The sequence below is a fragment of the Schistocerca nitens genome, chromosome 5 (assembly GCF_023898315.1).
Source record: "Schistocerca nitens isolate TAMUIC-IGC-003100 chromosome 5, iqSchNite1.1, whole genome shotgun sequence".
NCBI lineage: Eukaryota > Metazoa > Arthropoda > Insecta > Orthoptera > Acrididae > Schistocerca > Schistocerca nitens.
Genome location: NC_064618.1, coordinates 288,105,966 through 288,124,492, shown reverse-complemented (window position 1 = coordinate 288,124,492; position 18,527 = coordinate 288,105,966). Strand labels below are relative to the sequence as shown.

The 18,527-nt window shown below is 42.4% G+C and overlaps 1 protein-coding gene across 8 annotated transcripts in view; it reads left to right on the top strand.

The window, feature by feature from the left end:
• LOC126259166 (uncharacterized) overlaps positions 1-18,527 on the top strand; it is a 131,016-nt gene that overhangs the window by 60,397 nt on the left and 52,092 nt on the right. The gene's annotated exons all lie outside the window — the stretch shown is intronic.

The window sequence follows — 18,527 nt, the reverse complement described above, 5'->3', positions numbered from 1 at the left end:
TGATATAAAACTATTGTAATTTTAATTTCATTTTAAAGGTGTTAAGGACAATAGAGTAAAATCAATTTCTCACTAACCAAAACTTTTCCCATGTCATATTATTACTATTTGCAGACTATAGCTTGGCATCTGTTGAGTGGGAGGAGCAGGGAGGGTACACTGTTTGCTGCGGGAAGAGGTGGAGGGCGTAATTACTTTGGGGTATTGAAATTGAGATCACTGTTCATACTGACGTGTTATGCAATGGAATACAAAGGAAATAGTGCAACAAAACACAAATAGAAGCAGCACAGTTCAGTGACAAAGCAGACAACAATGCAGTCAACACTAGTTAATAGTATATATCTAAAATCAAAGATGATGTAACTTACCAAACAAAAGCATTGGCATGTTGATAGACACACAAACAAACACAAACACACACACAAAATCCACAAAATTCAAGCTTTCGGAACCAACAGTTGCTTCGTCAGGAAAGAGGGAAGGAGAGGGAAAGACGAAAGGATGTGGGTTTTAAGGGAGAGGGTAAGGAGTCATTCCAATCCCGGGAGCGGAAAGACTTACCTTAGGGGGAAAAAAAGGACAGGTATACACTCGAGCGCGCGCGCGCTCACACACACACACACACACACACACACACACACACACACACACACACACACACACAGACACAAGCAGACATTTGTAAAGGCAAAGAGTTTGGGCAGAGATGTCAGTCGAGGCGGAAGTACAGAGGCAAAGATGTTCTTGAATGACAGGTGAGGTATGAGCGGCGGCAACTTGAAATTAGTGGAGGTTGAGGCCTGGTGGGTAACGCGAAGAGAGGATATACTGAAGGGAAAGTTTCCATCTCTGGAGTTCTGACAGGTTGGTGTTAGTGGGAAGTATCCAGATAACCTGGATGGTGTAACACTGTGCCAAGATGTGCTGGCCGTGCACCAAGGCATGTTTAGCCACAGGGTGATCCTCATTACCAACAAACACTGTCTGCCTGTGTCCATTCATGTGAATGGACAGTTTGTTGCTGGTCATTCCCACATAGAAAGCTTCACAGTGTAGGCAGGTCAGTTTGTAAATCACGTGGGTGCTTTCACACGTGGCTCTGCCTTTGACCGTGTACACCTTCCGGGTTACAGGACTGAAGTAGGTGGTGGTGGGAGGGTGCATGGGACAGGTTTTACACCGGGGGCGGTTACAAGGGTAGGAGCCAGAGGGTAGGAAAGGTGGTTTGGGGATTTCATAGGGATTAACCAAGAGGTTATGAAGGTTAGGTGGACGGCGGAAAGACACTCTTGGTGGGGTGGGGAGGATTTCATGAAGGATGGATCTCATTTCAGGGCAGGATTTGAGGGAGTCGTATCCCTGCTGGAGAGCCACATTCAGAGTCTGATCCAGTCCCGGAAAGTATCCTGTGACAAGTGGGGCACTTTTGGGGTTCTTCTGTGGGAGGTTCTGGGTTTGAGGGGATGAGGAAGTGGCTCAGGTAATTTGCTTCTGTACCAGGTCGGGAGGATAGTTGCGGGATGCGAAAGCTGTTATCAGGTTTTTGGTGTAATGGTTCAGGGATTCCGGACTGGAGCAGATTCGTTTGCCACGAAGACCTAGGCTGTAGGGAAGGGACCATTTGATGTGGAATGGGTGGCAGCTGTCATAATGGAGGTACTGTTGCTTGTTGGTGGGTTTGATGTGGACGGATGTGTGAAGCTGGCCATTGGACAGATGGAGGTCAATGTTAAGGAAAGTGGCATGGGATTTGGAGTAGGACCAGTTGAATCTGATGGAACCAATGGAGTTGAGGTTGGAAAGGAAATTCTGGAGTTCTTCTTCACTGTGAGTCCAGATCATGAAGATGTCATCAATAAATCTGTACCAAACTTTGGGTTGGCAGGCCTGGGTAACCAAGAAGGCTTCCTCTAAGCGACCCATAAATAGGTTGGCGTACGAGGGGGCCTTCCTAGTACCCATGGCTGTTCCCTTTAATTGTTGGTATGTCTGGCCTTCGAAAGTGAAGAAGTTGTGAGTCAGGATGAAGCTGGCTAAGGTAATGAGGAAAGAGGTTTTAGGTAGGGTGGCAGGTGATCGGCGTGAAAGGAAATGCTCCATCACAGCGAGGCCCTGGACGTGCGGAATATTTGTGTATAGGGAAGTGGAATCAATGGTTACAAGGATGGTTTCCGGTGGTAACGGATTGGGTAAGGATTCCAGGCGTTTGAGAAAGTGTTTGGTGTCTTTGATGAAGGATGGGAGACTGCATGTAATGGGTTGAAGGTATTGATCTACGTAGGCAGACATACGTTCTGTGGGGGCTTGGTAACCAGCTACAGTGGGGTGGCCGGGAGATTTGGTTTGTGAATTTTAGGAAGTAGGTAGAAGGTAGATGTGCCGGGGTGTTGGTGGGGTCAGGAGGTTGATGGAGTCAAGTGAAAGGTTTTGTAGGGGGCCTAAGGTTCTGAGGATTCCTTGAAGCTCCACCTGGACATCAGGAATGAGATTACCTTGGCAAACTTTGTATGTGGTGTTGTCTGAACGCTGACGCAGTCCCTCAGCCACATACTCCCGACGATCAAGTACCACGGTCGCAGAACCCTTGTCCGCCGGAAGAATGATGATGGATCGGTCAGCCTTCAGATCATGGATAGCCTGGGCTTCAGCAGTGGTGATGTTGGGAGTAGGATTAAGGTTTTTTAAGAAGGATTGAGAGGCAAGGCTGGAAGTGAGAAATTCCTGGAAGGTTTGGAGAGGGTGATTTTGAGGAAGAGGAGGTGGGTCCCGCTGTGACGGAGGACGGAACTGTTCCAGGCAGGGTGCAATTTGCACAGTGTCTTGGCTAGTTGGATCATTAGGATTAGGATTATTTTTCTTCGTGGCAAAGTGATATTTCCAGCAGAGAGTATGAGTGTAGGACAGTAAATCTTTGACGAGGGCTGTTTGGTTGAATCTGGGAGTAGGGCTGAAGATGAGGCCTTTGGATAGGACAGATGTTTCGGATTGGGAGAGAGCTTTGGAGGAAAGGTTAACTACTGAATTAGGGTGTTGTGGTTCCAGATTGTGTTGATGGGAATTTTGAGGTTTTGGGGGGAGTGGAGCTGGAAGTGGGAGATTGAGTAGATGGGAGAGACTGGGAAGTAACATAACAATACAATGTACTGTGAGTGAAATGAATTATAAGTAATTTGATTTATAAGCACTTGGATGAACAAATGGAAATTAAAGTGTTTGGAAACCAACATCTGCCATAAAGCAAACAGTTTCACTGAAAGGTAGGACCTTCAAAAGAATTTTCAGAATGAGACAGTTGTGTGATGGCAATACCACTTTTGTCAGAAGAAAAATGTTAATAATGTTTCAATAACCACATACAAGTAAATGAATTAAAACAGAATAAGTACACATGAATATGTATGCCTTTGAAATTCATAATTAACCATGCAAACTTTCATTGTAAAAAGTACACACAATTCTGGCTGTTTGCTAAACATTGTCCCTGGTGTAAGGTTAAATTGTTGTAATTGGCAGAAAATTGCCAAAGCACTCAAACATTCAACTGGCTACATGCCTGCATCACTTGGGAACAGAGTAAGTAAACACAAGCTTCGTAAACAATTGCAAATACTGATAGACATAAGTTAACAACACCAAAACATAATTAATGTAGAGTAATGAAGTTTTGGGAATACATTTGTCTATGTAACACATTAAAGAGATTAACTTTGCAAGTTCGCAGCTTAATGAAAGTGTGACATATCCTTTGCCAATGTGAAATGCTGGTATATTAATAACCAAGGTAAATACCAGAATGTTGAAAGCAAGGATGCATGCATTGTGTTATATAGGTGAAGGATGTTAGTTTGTGGGATGGAGTTCCATGCCTATTGCACTTTGTCAGTCAATATAGGGATGCTTAATGCTGTTTGTGGATGATGCTCGAGTTGTTGTCCGATGGTGTCCCGCCCGTGCTCAGTCAGCGACAGATCTGGTGATTGAGCATGCCAAGGCAACGTGTCCCCACTCTTTACAGCATGCTGAGTTACAACAGCAGTATGAGGGCAAGTGTTATCCTGTTGAGAAACGCCCCATGGAATGCGGTTCGTGAATGGCAGCACAACAGGTCAGATCACCAGATTGACATACAAATATGCAGTCAGTGTATATGGGATAACCGAGAAAGTGCTCCTGCTGTCATACGAAATCATAACCATTGGATGAGCCAAATGTGATTTTGAAGATTTTGCATGATTTTTAAGCTTTTCTAATCAGTGAAAAAGATAACCGACCACAATGTTCATTGTGGCACTTAATCTCTTCACGTAGTGAATGGAGCTCTGAAAGCTGCTCATAATAAAAGTGGTTGGAATGTTCCTGGATTTCATAGGATGATCTGGTAGTTTATGAGGGCTTTTCATTCAAGGCGGGTAAGCTTCTCAAATATCACTGGGTTTTCCAAGTTTCCTCTCTAATGTTGTTCTATAAGATGGGTTGGAAATACACAAGTCATGAAGAGAGCACTTGAACTTATTTGCACATTGGAAGAGGTATGGTGCTGAAGTACATAAAAGATCAAGTGGAAGTGGAAATATTGAAAAAAATTAAACATCAGTTAGAAGACAAACTTTATGATATGTGGTTTAGATTTTATGGCTTGCTAGGGTAATAATTGCTTCATTATTTATCACTGCTCATCCAAGACTCTGGATGTTTTGTATGTTTATTGGAATGCATAGTGACGTAGCTTATATATTGCTTTGATGACTTGATATGTCCTTAGTTAGATAATACATCATTTACTTTTCCCTCTGGTCTAATATGTGATATTAGATTGGATTTGTTTTTAATTCCATAGATCCTTGGGGATATCAGAAAAAACTTCACACAGAATACATATAATTAGACAACATTTGATATGATCAGAACTAATGTTAGTTCAGTGGATGCTAAGTGAAGTGATTTTCAAGGATGTGAAAGATGTCAAACAAAAACAACTGATAAACATTTTATGTATCAATCAGCCCAGTAATCGTCATAAACATGCAAATATAGGCATACTACATTGCATAAAATGCAAGGGCATGTCATGAAATACCAGGCATTTTATTATAATGTTTTTAATGAATATATAGAAATGATTACTGCCTAACTACATAGTTAATCTGCCTTACTACACACTTGGTCCATCTGTTCACAGGTTTTCACGTGTCCTCATGGCAGAAAAAATCTCATTTGTTTGGAATACAATGTGTGTGTGTGTGTGTTGGGGTTTATGGGCGCTCAACATCGAGGTCATCAGCGCCCTTGGAATACAATGATCTTTGCACCGTCCTCATAGCGTCGGTGTCATCTACAAACTTTTGACTCCTCAAATGTCCTTTCAGAAGCCAAGAGGAGTGAAAATCTGATGGTGCCATATCTGCTGCATAGTGGATATTTCAAAATATCAAATTTCAGATGGTGTAATGTATCCTCAGTATGCACAGTATGAGGGCATGTATACATTATAGCAGAAGTCCCTAGTGATTCAGTCTGAGATCTGGCTTTGGGTGCCATGACAACAAGACACTATAGTTAGAACTAGCCACAGTTATGTCCTTGTAAACATGAAACATTATATGGCCCTCAGCATTCGGAAACATTGTCAGATTGGCTTTCTCTGTGGATGCCTGGGACACGATGCATGCTTCCACTGCATCAATCCCTCTTACTCTGTGTTTGATAACTGTGCATCCAGACTTCTACTCCAGAATCACTGTCTTCCATGCACACTTGTGATCATCAGATAGTAATCTTGGCACCTGCCTGTTACACATTATGCTATAGCCAAGTTTATCATGGTTGATATTATATGTAGGGCTACAGCTTTGAGTGAATTCCACAGTAATTTTAACAAAACCAACCTGCCTGTTGGCATGGATTCACTGGCTGATCTACTGTTTCACTGTATCATGTTGCACAAACTGGTTTTTGACTCTTCTGTTCATCACTAGCATTGTGTCTTCTATTAATATATCTTCCCAGGTATTCCATTTGCTTAGTCAGTTTTGGTATTTATTTTTACTGTAGGTTGTAGAACTTTTCAGATTTTTCATTCCCTCCAACTATAAAAAACAAGCAACATGTTTTCTTGTATAGTGCAGGTAGACAGTGACCTGGATTAAGTTTCATACACGACAGTGCAGGTGCATACTAATCAGTTGCCATGATAAGTTTCTGGAACATTGTTAAGCAACCATTTTTGTACTGAAATTGAATATTTGATTGTATGTAAATCTCCATAGAATTTAAAATAAAATTCTTCTTCCTTAGTGGCATATGACAATAATTTCTAGGCTATTATAGCTAAGCATTATCAGGGTAAAATTACTGTGTTAGCACATACAGATCATATTATCATGCTAAAAATATGTAGACATCAAGTATTGCATAGCACTTATATTATGTGATGTTGTTGTTGTTAACTGATTCCTCCATTGGTTCTTGGTAAACAACATTATATTATCAAAATATCCATGGGTGTACTGCCGGTCTACAGTGTCCAACGGGCACAATATTTCGGCGATCATACATGTCGCCATCATCAGGTGAACTGACGGACTGAGCTCCTGTGAACGTGCCGGCACGGAGATCCGTACACTATGGCTGCTCAGGGGGAACTGGGTTCGGTCACGGCGGTGGCCGATTTAAATACCCTCCGCCCGCGGCGCGCTCACTCCGCCGTCCGCGCCCCGCGCCACGGTCGCGCGGTGGAACAGATTGCGACGGCGTCTGAGATGACGTCGGTGTGATGGCTCTGTCCGCTGTGGTCGTCACAACTATACATTTGCTCGATTTACTCTTGATTAACCCAATTGCTGGTTCCTAAGCCTTGCTAAGATTATAGCCACAGTCACGGGTTATGAGGTCGTCATTGGTGCGAATTTCGATGGCCTCTCTAACAACGCTGTCCCAGTATCTCGACATCTGTACCAGAATCCCTCGTGCGTTCGTACTCTATAGCGTGATTTTCCGACAAACAATGTTCAGCGACCGCTGACTTGCTCGGATACATCAGTCGAGTGTGCCTCTGGTGTTCACGGCATCGATCCTCGACGGTACGCATCGTCTGACCAATATACGACTTGCCACATTGACACGGAATCTGGTACACGCCGACCTTCCTCAAACCGAGGTCATCTTTGGCGCTCCCCACCAGTGCACGAGTTTTATTCGGAGGACAAAACACAGTTCCGACCCGGTGTTTCTTCAAAATGCGGGCGATTTTCCCCAAGAGTGTGCCTGTATATGGGATAAACACAGTGCCTACCTCCTCCCTCGTGATTTTATCCATCTCCACAGGTTGTGCTGTAGTGGGTGGGCGGAGAGCACGTTGAATCTGCCACTCTTTTTAATGAAGAATACTACGAACAAACGGAGGGAGTCGCCATGGGTAGCCCACTCTCACCGGTGGTAGCGAATTTGTACATGGAGAACTTCGAGGAGGAAGCCCTGTTGTCATCCGAATGGAAACCTACTTGCTTTTTCCATTACATGGACGACACGTTCGTCATCTGGCCACATGGTATGGATAAACTCCTTGACTTCCTTACACATCTAAACTCCACACACCCCAACATCAAATTCACTATGGAGACTGAAACGGAGGGTAAACTACCTTTCCTTGACGTCTTGGTCAAGAGAAGGCCTGACGGCACCCTAGGCCATGGGGTGTATCGGAAGACAACGCACACTGATCTGTATTTGCACGCAGACAGCTGTCACCACCCTTCACAGAGGAATGGGGTACTTAAAACTCTAGTACATAGGGCGCGCACTATCTCTGACGCAGAGAGTCTACCCCAGGAATTGGAACATCTGAGAACTGTATTTCGAAAAAATGGGTACTCAGAGTGGCAGATTCAACGTGCTCTTCGCCCACCCACTACAGCACAACCTGTAGAGATGGATGAAATCACGAGGGAGGAGGTAGGCACTGCGTTTATCCCATATACAGGCACACTCTCGGGGAAAATCGCCTGCATTTTGAAGAAACACCGGGTCGGAACTGTGTTTTCTCCTCCGAATAAAACTCGTGCACTGGTGGGGAGCGCCAAAGATGACCTCGGTTTGAGGAAGGCCGGCGTGTACCAGATTCCGTGTCAATATGGCAAGTCGTATATTGGTCAGACGATGCGTACCGTCGAGGATCGATGCCGTGAACACCAGAGGCACACTCGACTGATGTATCCGAGCAAGTCGGCGGTCGCTGAACATTGTTTGTCGGAAAATCACGCTGTGGAGTATGAACGCACGAGGATTCTGGTACAGATGTCGAGATACTGAGACAGCGTTGTTAGAGAGGCCATCGAAATTCGCACCAATGACGACCTCATAAACCGTGACTGTGGCTATAATCTTAGCAAGGCTTGGGAACCAGCGATTGGGTTAATCAAGAGTAAATCGAGCAAATGTATAGTTGTGACGACCACAGCGAACAGAGCCATCACACCGACGTCATCTCAGACGCCGTTGCAATCTGTTTCACCGCGCGACCGTGGCGCGGGGCACGGACGGCGGAGTGAGCGCGCCGCAGGCGGAGGGTATTTAAATCGGCCACTGCCGCGACCGAACCCAGTTCCCCCTGAGCAGCCATAGTGTACGGATCTCCGTGCCGGCACGTTCACAGGAGCTCAGTCCATCAGTTCACCTGATGATGGCGACATGTATGATCGCCGCAATATTGTGCCCGTTGGACACAGTAGACCGGCAGTACACCCGTGGATATTTTGATTATCAAATACGCCGGGAGAAACTCAAGAATCACAACATTATATTAAATGAAAAGCGCGACATTGCTTAAGTTCTATAGGATATTGTTAATAATATTACTACAAGCTGTGGTGTGTGCAGCGTGCCATAGTGGTTAGTGCTGTTGGCTGAGGTACTCTTGGTCACCAGTTTAAACGTGATCACCAGCAATTATTTGTTATTTATTACTTATCAGTTCTGGAAGATTCTTGAAATATCTTCTGTTTGTAATGTTTGTATATTCTGGAATTTTCTATGTTTGTATAAATACCAACCATCTAAAATATTCAATGTTGGTATAAGTAACTGCACTCTACATCCAGGAGTTCACTTCCATCTGGCTGTATGTTGTTCATAATAAATGTGGTTTCAATAGTGTCATATTTCATTGACAACCTTACTTTTGGGTTTGGAATTGAGTGCAGTTGCAATGTAACATTGTTTGCTGTGATGCTGTGTACTTTGAAACATCTACATCACCTTGGCTCCAATTAGGTAAACATAAAAGCCTTCACCTATGTGGACAGGATTCAGAATACAAGTGGTATATCATTCCGATGGTCCTTTTATTCAGGAGACTCATGGATTTCAGAACAGCATTAAATCAGCTGCACGTTAGGTGTCTGTCAGTGTTCTTTAGAGATGTTTGTCAGTATCTAATGAAATGGTTGAAAAGATTTAGGCGACATTGTGAATCCAAATATGACAGAAGTTGCAGAATACATGTACCAAGCTCTTCTAGTAAAGGATGTCACAACAACCAAGGAATATGTCAAGTGGTGCCATCACATCAAGAAAATTTGACATAAAAGAATCAGACATGTGGTTCCTGAAGAGGGGCAGCAGCCTTTTCAGTAGTTGCAGGGGCAACAGTCTGGATGATTGACTGATCTGGCCTTGTAACATTAACCAAAACGGCCTTGCTGTGCTGGTACTGCGAACGGCTGAAAGCAAGGGGAAACTACAGCCGTAATTTTTCCCGAGGACATGCAGCTTTACTGTATGATTAAATGATGATGGTGTCCTCTTGGGTAAAATATTCCAGAGGTAAAATAGTCCCCCATTCGGATCTCCGGGCGGGGACTACTCTAGAGGACGTCGTTATCAGGAGAAAGAAAACTGGCATTCTACGGATCGGAGCGTGGAATGTCAGATCCCTTAATCGGGCAGGTAGGTTAGAAAATTTTAAAAGGGAAATGGATAGGTTAAAGTTAGATATAGTGGGAATTAGTGAAGTTCGGTGGCAGGAGGAACAAGACTTTTGGTCAGGTGATTACAGGGTTATAAATACAAAATCAAATAGGGGTAATGCAGGAGTAGGTTTAATAATGAATAAACAAATAGGAGTGCGGGTTAGCTACTACAAACAGCATAGTGAACACATTATTGTGGCCAAGATAGACACAAAGCCCATGCCTACTACAGTAGTACAAGTTTATATGCCAACTAGCTCTGCAGATGATGAAGAAATTGATGAAATGTATGACGAGATAAAAGAAATTATTCAGGTAGTGAAGGGAGACGAAAATTTAATAGTCATGGGTGACTGGAATTCGTCAGTAGGAAAAGGGAGAGAAGGGAACATAGTAGGTGAATATGGATTGGGGGGGGGGGGGGGGGGGGAAGAAATGAAAGAGGAAGCCGCCTTGTAGAATTTTGCACAGAGCATAACTTAATCATAGCTAACACTTCGTTCAAGAATCATAAAAGAAGGTTGTATACCTAGAACAATCCTGGAGATACTAAAAGGTATCAGATAGATTATATAATGGTAAGACAGAGATTTAGGAACCAGGTTTGAAAATGTAAGACATTTCCAGGGGCAGATGTGGATTCTGACCACAATCTATTGGTTATGAACTGAGATTGAAACTGAAGAAACTGCAAAAAGGTGGGAATTTAAGGAGATGGGACCTGGATAAACTGAAAGAACCAGAGGTTGTAGAGAGTTTCAGGGAGAGCATAAGGGAACAATTGACAGGAATGGGGGAAAGAAATACAGTAGAAGAAGAATGGGTAGCTCTGAGGGATGAAATAGTGAAGGCAGCAGAGGATCAAGTAGGTAAAAAGACGAGGGCTAATAGAAATCCTTGGGTAACAGAAGAAATATTGAATTTAATTGATGAAAGGAGAAAATATAAAAATGCAGTAAATGAAGCAGGCAAAAAGGAATACAAATGTCTCAAAAATGAGATCGACAGGAAGTGCAAAATGGCTAAGCAGGGATGGCTAGAGGATAAATGTAAGGATATAGAGGCTTGTCTCACTGGGGGTAGGATAGATACTGCCTACAGGAAAATTAAAGAGACCTTTGGAGAAAGGAGAATCACTTGCATGAATATCAAGAGCTTTGATGGAAACCCAGTTCTAAGCAGAGAAGGGAAAGCAGAAAGGTGGAAGGAGTATATAGAGGGTCTATACAAGGGCGATGTACTTGAGGACAATATTATGGAAATGGAAGAGGATGTAAATGAAGATGAAATGGGAGATAAGATACTGCGTGAAGAGTTTGACAGAGCACTGAAAGACCTGAGTCGAAACAAGGCCCCGGGAGTAGACAACATTCCATTAGAACTACTGATGGCCTTGGGAGAGCCAGTCCTGACAAAACTCTACCATCTGGAGAGCAAGATGTATGAAACAGGCGAAATACCCACAGACTTCAAGAAGAATATAATAATTCCAATCCCATAGAAGGCAGGTGTTGACAGATGTGAAAATTACCGAAGTATCAGTTTAATAAGTCACAGCTGCAAAATACTAACGCGAATTCTTTACAGACGAATGGAAAAACTGGTAGAAGCGGACCTTGGGGAAGATCAGTTTGGATTCCGTAGAAATCTTGGAACACGTGAGGCAATACTGACCCTAGACTTTTCTTAGAAGAAAGATTAAGGAAAGGCAAACCTACGTTTCTAGCATTTGTAGACTTAGAGAAAGCTTTTGACAATGTTAACTGGAATACTCTCTTTCAAATTCTGAAGGTGGCAGGGGTAAAATACAGGGAGCGAAAGGCTATTTACAATTTGTACAGAAATCAGATGGCAGTTATAAGAGTCGAGGGGCATGGAAGGGAAGCAGTGGTTGGGAAAGGAGTGAGACAGGGTTGTAGCCTCTCCCCGATGTTATTCAATCTGTATATTGAGCAAGCAGTAAAGGAAACAAAAGAAAAATTCGGAGTAGGTATTAAAATTCATGGAGAAGAAGTAAAAACTTTCAGGTTCGCCGATGACACTGTAATTCTGTCAGAGACAGCAAAAGACTTGGAAGAGCAGTTGAACGGAATGGACAGTGTCTTGAAAGGAGGATATAAGATGAACATCAACAAAACAAAACGAGGATAATGGAATGTAGTCAAATTAAATTGGGTGATGCTGAGGGGATTAGATTAGGAAATGAGACACTTAAAGTAGTAAAGGAGTTTTGCTCTTTAGGGAGCAAAATAACTGATGATGGTCGAAGTAGAGAGGATATAAAATGTAGACTGGCAATGGCAAGGAAATCGTTTCTGAAGAAGAGAAATTTGTTAACATCGAGTATAGATTTAAGTGTCAGGAAGTCGTTTCTGAAAGTATTTGTATGGAGTGTAGCCATGTATGGATGTGAAACATGGACAATAAATAGTTTGGACAAGAAGAGAATAGAAGCTTTTGAAATGTGGTGCTACAGAAGAATGCTGAAGATAAGGTGGGTAGATCATGTAACTAATGAGGAGGTATTGAATAGGATTGGGGAGAAGAGAAGTTTGTGGCACAACTTGACTAGAAGAAGGGATCGGTTGGTAGGACATGTTTTGAGGCATCAAGGGATCACAAATTTAGCATTGGAGGGCAGCGTGGAGGGTAAACATCGTAGAGGGAGACCAAGAGATCAATACACTAAGCAGATTCAGAAGGATGTAGGTAGCAGTAGGTACTGGGAGATGAAGAAGCTTGCACAGGATAGAGTAGCATGGAGAGCTGCATCAAACCAGTCTCAGGACTGAAGACCACAACAACAACAACAACAATGATAGAAATATGACTACTTGTAAATTTAGTCTCTGTGGCAGTTGTGGAAGACCTGCAACATCACCTCTCTCATACATCAGGTAATGAGAGAAGAGTTGCAGGATTTCATGGCAATGAGAACTGTCAGACTGAGTAAGCAAGAGATAGCAGTCATGTGTGTTAGCCCTCTATGTCAGAAAGTAATAGAGAATGTTGAAGAAGAGGTATATCGAACCTTAGCAACAATCTTCATGACCAACCTGTTGTGCCAGGGAGAATGGACTCAGCCAACTTGAACTTATGCTGCAGCCATCAAATGACAACCCAGTACCTGACTAATTCCTGCGCCAGAATAAAGCCCTATGGAAGAACAAGCATTTGTAACACCAGTGTGTTTCCACTGTGGACGCTCTGCCCACATTGTAACTACTGTAGAGAAAGAAGGGAATTTTCAATGACTATTGTGCCACCATACTTCAACCATCACAACAGTTCTATTAAAACCAGTCAGCTGGAGGTGATTATAGTATACCCTGGATGAGATTACTCCCCAACACCCAGTAGCCATTCACCATCACCGTACAGAAGTACAGGGAACTTCAGGGGAACCAAGCAACTTCCCTGTCTCTGGAGGTGTGGCTGCCCAGATGCAAATCCTCTTTGGAGAACTGTCATCGCAATGTCAGGAAATTTCTTTTATGACATTATGAATTACCAACCTGTTTGGCAACTAGTCAACTCAGAGGATTCCTTTTCTGTAATGTTAGATACTTACAATTGTCAACTAAAGAAGACTGTGTACTGTGATATGAAAGCAGTTGTGTTGAAAGTCACAAATAGAAAATACTTCAATCAACAGAAACATGTATTGCAAGGGTAACAATCAATGACAGAACATAGCCCTCTGAATTTATGGTTTGAACAGAATGTAATCATAATGATACTCTTAGGTGGGACTTTTTGTTGGTATTACAAACAGTCATAGACCATATAAGATGGGAGCCACAGTTTAAAGAAGTTATTCTGACAAGCACATGTAACAAAGATTGCTCTGTACAGTAGTTTGTTATCTAGGATGTTATCCCGTTGTCATCAACAAGGCAAGTTGCAGTCGTCAATTGAGGTGCCCAGTTAAAATGTGAAGCTGTTGTTGACTGCATAAAGCTATTCAGGTTCACAAAAGAAATCTATATGCCAGTGATGATCATAACCTTTGTAGGTGGTCAAGGAGAACTTTGGATCACTAATTATCATGAGCAGCCACAACTCATCCATATAACTAAGTATACAGGAGCTGCCAAACCAGTTCAGCAAGGGCAGCTTTCACTGAATTATTGTAGTACTGCAGTAGTTTTGGATGCTATCAAATCTGTAGTGAAGAAGAGACAGACCAAGTGGTCCATGAAAAAACACCACATCAACACTGGTACTACCCACCAATTAGCAGCCACAGCTCATATAGAGTATTGCCAACTGAACAGCAGCTAATTCCAGAGAATGTGGAGAAGTTGCTACAAGATGACAGCCTTGAACCTTCAGGGAGTCCTTGGTCCTATTCTGTGGACCTTGTGAAGAAAAAAGGACAGACCATGGCGTTTTTGCAACTACAATGATTGAACAAAATCAAGAAGAAAGATGTCTATCCACTGCCAGTGATACCCTAGACTGCTTGAAAGGAGCAAACTAGGGACATGCACAAAAGACCATTGGCAAATCTATGTTGACATGACTCTCCCCATGCAATAATCAAGCCATAAGTCCATTAAAAGAATGCCTCGATGAGTTGACAATTCCTGTCAGATGAGGAATTGCTGCAGGCAGTTATGGACTTCTTCATGCAGCAGGACACAGTGTTTTACCAAATGGTTGGGTTGGTGGGATGAATGCCTCAATGCTCATGGTGATTTTGCCTGTTTGGCATACTGATTCTGGATTGTAAGACCTTCAAATGAAAACTTTTTGATTGCTCTTTATGCATTACTACCTGTGGTACAGCTTTCTGCATGCCATGTAGATAACAAAACTTTTCACTTCATGAATCTAGATATTCAGATAGTTTATGTTTTTAATTTTCTTTTGAACTGGCACAGATTCCCAATTTCTAGCTTTATGATACATAAGAGATTGTTGAATACTTGCCACCAGAATACATAACTCCACTCTGAACCCCAGGGAATGAAAGCTGAAATTAATTTGTAGCCACTCAGAGGGAAAGAACACTACAGTCAGAGATCACCATTTTACTTGTTCTTGTGCAAATTATGCCACATTTGTTAATACGGACCCATCAATGAAACAAAAAGAATTTTATTTTATTCAGCATTCTTAATAAATTTGCTGCAGTTGAGATACTGCATGTTTTCGTGTTTTCGTTACCCCGCATCTATGAAGTCCAGTGTGTTCACAGTAATAGAACCTGCAGATGTTGGTTAATGAAAATAAATATAAATGAACAAACTCTAAATTCACTGTGAGGAAATAGGATAATTAATCTGAACATGTATACAGTGAAACAAAATTTCGACAGATAAGAGATTTTCCTCTACATCTCTGAAAATAGTATATTTCGATCTTCCTCCAGTACTCTATCAGTTTGGTTTACTTCTCTTTTCTTAGCTTATTGTCTTTTATTTACTCTTAGCTAATAAATTACCTTTATTTTAAATCTTTTTTAACATTATGACTGCATCTTCAATTTTTTGTAATTGGGCTCTGCAAAAGAAAATAGGTTGTTGAGTCTCTTCATATTGAATTTTGAATTGTACATTCTTATTAATTTTTGCCTTGGACTTCATTGATAGGGAACACAGAAAATGAGATAACAAGGCTAATTCTTTTACAGTAAATTAATTAAGAATGCTTGGTAAAAATAATTTATTTTTTCAGAATGAAATTTTCACTCTGCAGCAGAGTGTGCACTGGTATGAAACTTCCTGGCAGATTAAAACTGTGTGCCATTCTGAGACTCGAGCTCGGGACGTTTGCCTTGCACTTGCCCACAAAAGGCAAAGGTTCCGAGTTCGAGTCTTGGTTTGGCACAGAGTTTTAATCTGTCAGGAAGTTTCATATCAGCGCACACTCCACTGCAGAGTGAAAATTTGATTCCGGAAACATCCCCCAGGCTGTGGCTAAGCCATGTCACCACAATATCCTTTCTTCCAAGAGTGCTAGTTCTGCAAGGTTTGCAGGACAACTTCTGTGAACTTTGGAAGGTAGAGGACAAGGTACTGGTGGAATTGAACCTGTGAGGACGGGTCATGAAACATGCTTGGGTAGCTCAGTCAGTAGAGTACTTGCCTGTGAAAGGCAAAGGTCCCAAGTTCGAGTCTCGGTCTGGCACACAGTTTTAATATGCCAGGAAGTTTCATATCAGTGCACACTCCACTGCAGAGTGAAAATTTCACTCTGGAAATATCCTCCAGGCTGTGGCTAAGCCATGTCTCCACAACATCCTAAAGTTCCAGGAGTATTAGTTCTGCAAGGTTCGCAGGAGAGCTTCTGTGAAGTTTGAAGGTAGGAGACAAGGTACTGGCAGAATTGAAACAGTGAGGACGGGTTGTGAGTTGTCCTTGGGTAACTCTCTCGGTAGAGCACTCGCCAGCGAAAGGCAAAGGTCCAGAGTTTGAGTCACGGTTCATGCACACAGTTTTAATCTGCCAGGAACTTTCATTTTAATTTATTTTTTCATTTGCTGATTGAGATTAACAGTACGATATGGAAGGTGGAAGACACAATGGAAAGACTAATTCTTTCATGAGCTTATTCTGTAATTTTACAGTCAAACATTTGCTGTTCACAGTTATAACAATGACTTAAATGGTAATTTCTGGTTGCAGTGATTTATTTTAATTCCTTGTATAATTCTTAGTTCTCATCCCATTTGTCTTTTTGAGCAACTGCAAATTAGTCCCAGTTTTGAATTGCAAACAAATACAATTCACTTTAAAACAAACACTCAATTTCACAATATTTCCTTTCGGTAACTTCTCATATTGTTTGTTTATTGAACTTTGGATGTTTGTTCTTTATTTGTCAGTATTAACGTAATAGCACCATGAATTGTACTTTATGACAGTTAGGAAAACAGATCATTCATCAGCCAGACAGCAACTAACAATTGCTTTACATGTGTTACATAATTTGATTGCAGTGCTTAATGTTTCATTTTTTGAATTACAACAAAGTGCATTGAGGTTCCTGACAGTGCTTGCTGTCATCTTGTTGTGGCTACTGGCATTTGGAGGAATACAATGTGATGAACAGCCCTGCAGTGATATGCAACAAGTCCAAAAGACAGTATTGTGTGGTAACAAATCTGATATCTCCACAGGAAACAAAAAAACAAAAAGGAACAAAAATGTGTGAATATATTAGAAGATAATGTATTAGAACACAATGTAATTGCATTGAAATCAAGAAATTAAATATTTATCAGCCATTTTACTAATTTTTAAGAATTTATGACTGTGAATGTCCAGACAATATCCCTAGAATAACCACTCGATGGGTAACGAACAAGGAAAAGACAGCTATACATTCTAGCTTTTTGCGAAATGGCTTCATTCTGAAGCAGAAAACAGATACACATTGACACAAACACAACTCACACCTCACACATATGGCCCAGTCTCTGGACTTAGTCATAACTGTGCTTGATGGGAGCAGCAATTTGATGGTGGGAGTAAGGAGAAGGTTTGGCACAGGGAGAGGGGTATTAGCGAGATGGGGTGAGGGAATGTGTAGTGCTGCTTGAGGGAGTTGGCAGGAACGTAGTGTGGATAGGGTAGGGCTGCTAGGTGCAGTTGGGAGGTGCGGGGGGAGGGGACAGAAAAGAAGAGAAGTTACGAAGGGGAAAAGGACTGAGTGCATTGGTGGAATAGAAGGCTGTATTGTGCTGAAATGCAGTCAGGGAAGGGGATAGCTAAGTGGAGTACAGGGACTAGTGAAGGTTTGAGGTTGAAGGTGTTACTGGAACGTAGGATATATTGCAGAGAGAGTCCCATCTGCGCAAACAAAAAAAACTGGTTGTGTTAGGAAGGATCCAGATGGTGCAGGCTGTAAAGCAGTCATTGAAGTGAAGTACACTGTGTTGGACAGTATGTTCAGCTAATGAATGGTCCGTCCATCTCTTGGCTACAGTTTGTCACAGACCATTCATGCAGACAGACAGCTGGATGGTTGTCAAGCTCATGTAGAAAGCAGCACAGTGTTTCCAGCTTAGTTTGTATGTCACATGGCTGCTTTCACAGGTAGCCCCACCAGTGATGGGATGGGAGATGCCTGTGACCACTTCTGGAGTAGCTGTTCCTAGGAGGATGCATCTAGGTCTATTTCAGGGATATCAGATGTGAGGCACGATGTTGGAGTAGGGATGGACAAGAATACTGCATAGGTTTCGTAGGTGGTGGAATACCACTGTGGGAGGGGTGGGAAGGATAGTGGATACGATATTTCCCAATGCAGGGCACAATGAAAGGTAGTAGAAAATCTGGTGTAGAAAGTGATTCAGTTGCTCAAGTCCTGGGTGGTACTGAGTCATAAGGGGAGTGCACTTTTGTGGCCAAATGGTGGGTATGTGGGAGGTGGTAGATGACTGGAGAGACCAGGCAGGGGACATCTGTTACTGTCCAAGGTTGGGTGGGTAATTTCAGTCTGTGAAGGCCACAGTAAGACCGTTGGTATACATGGACAGGGATTCTCGTGAATGGCTTTTTTTACTTGGAAAATATTGCCACTGTCTGCTACTGTGGTGGGGTAGAACCA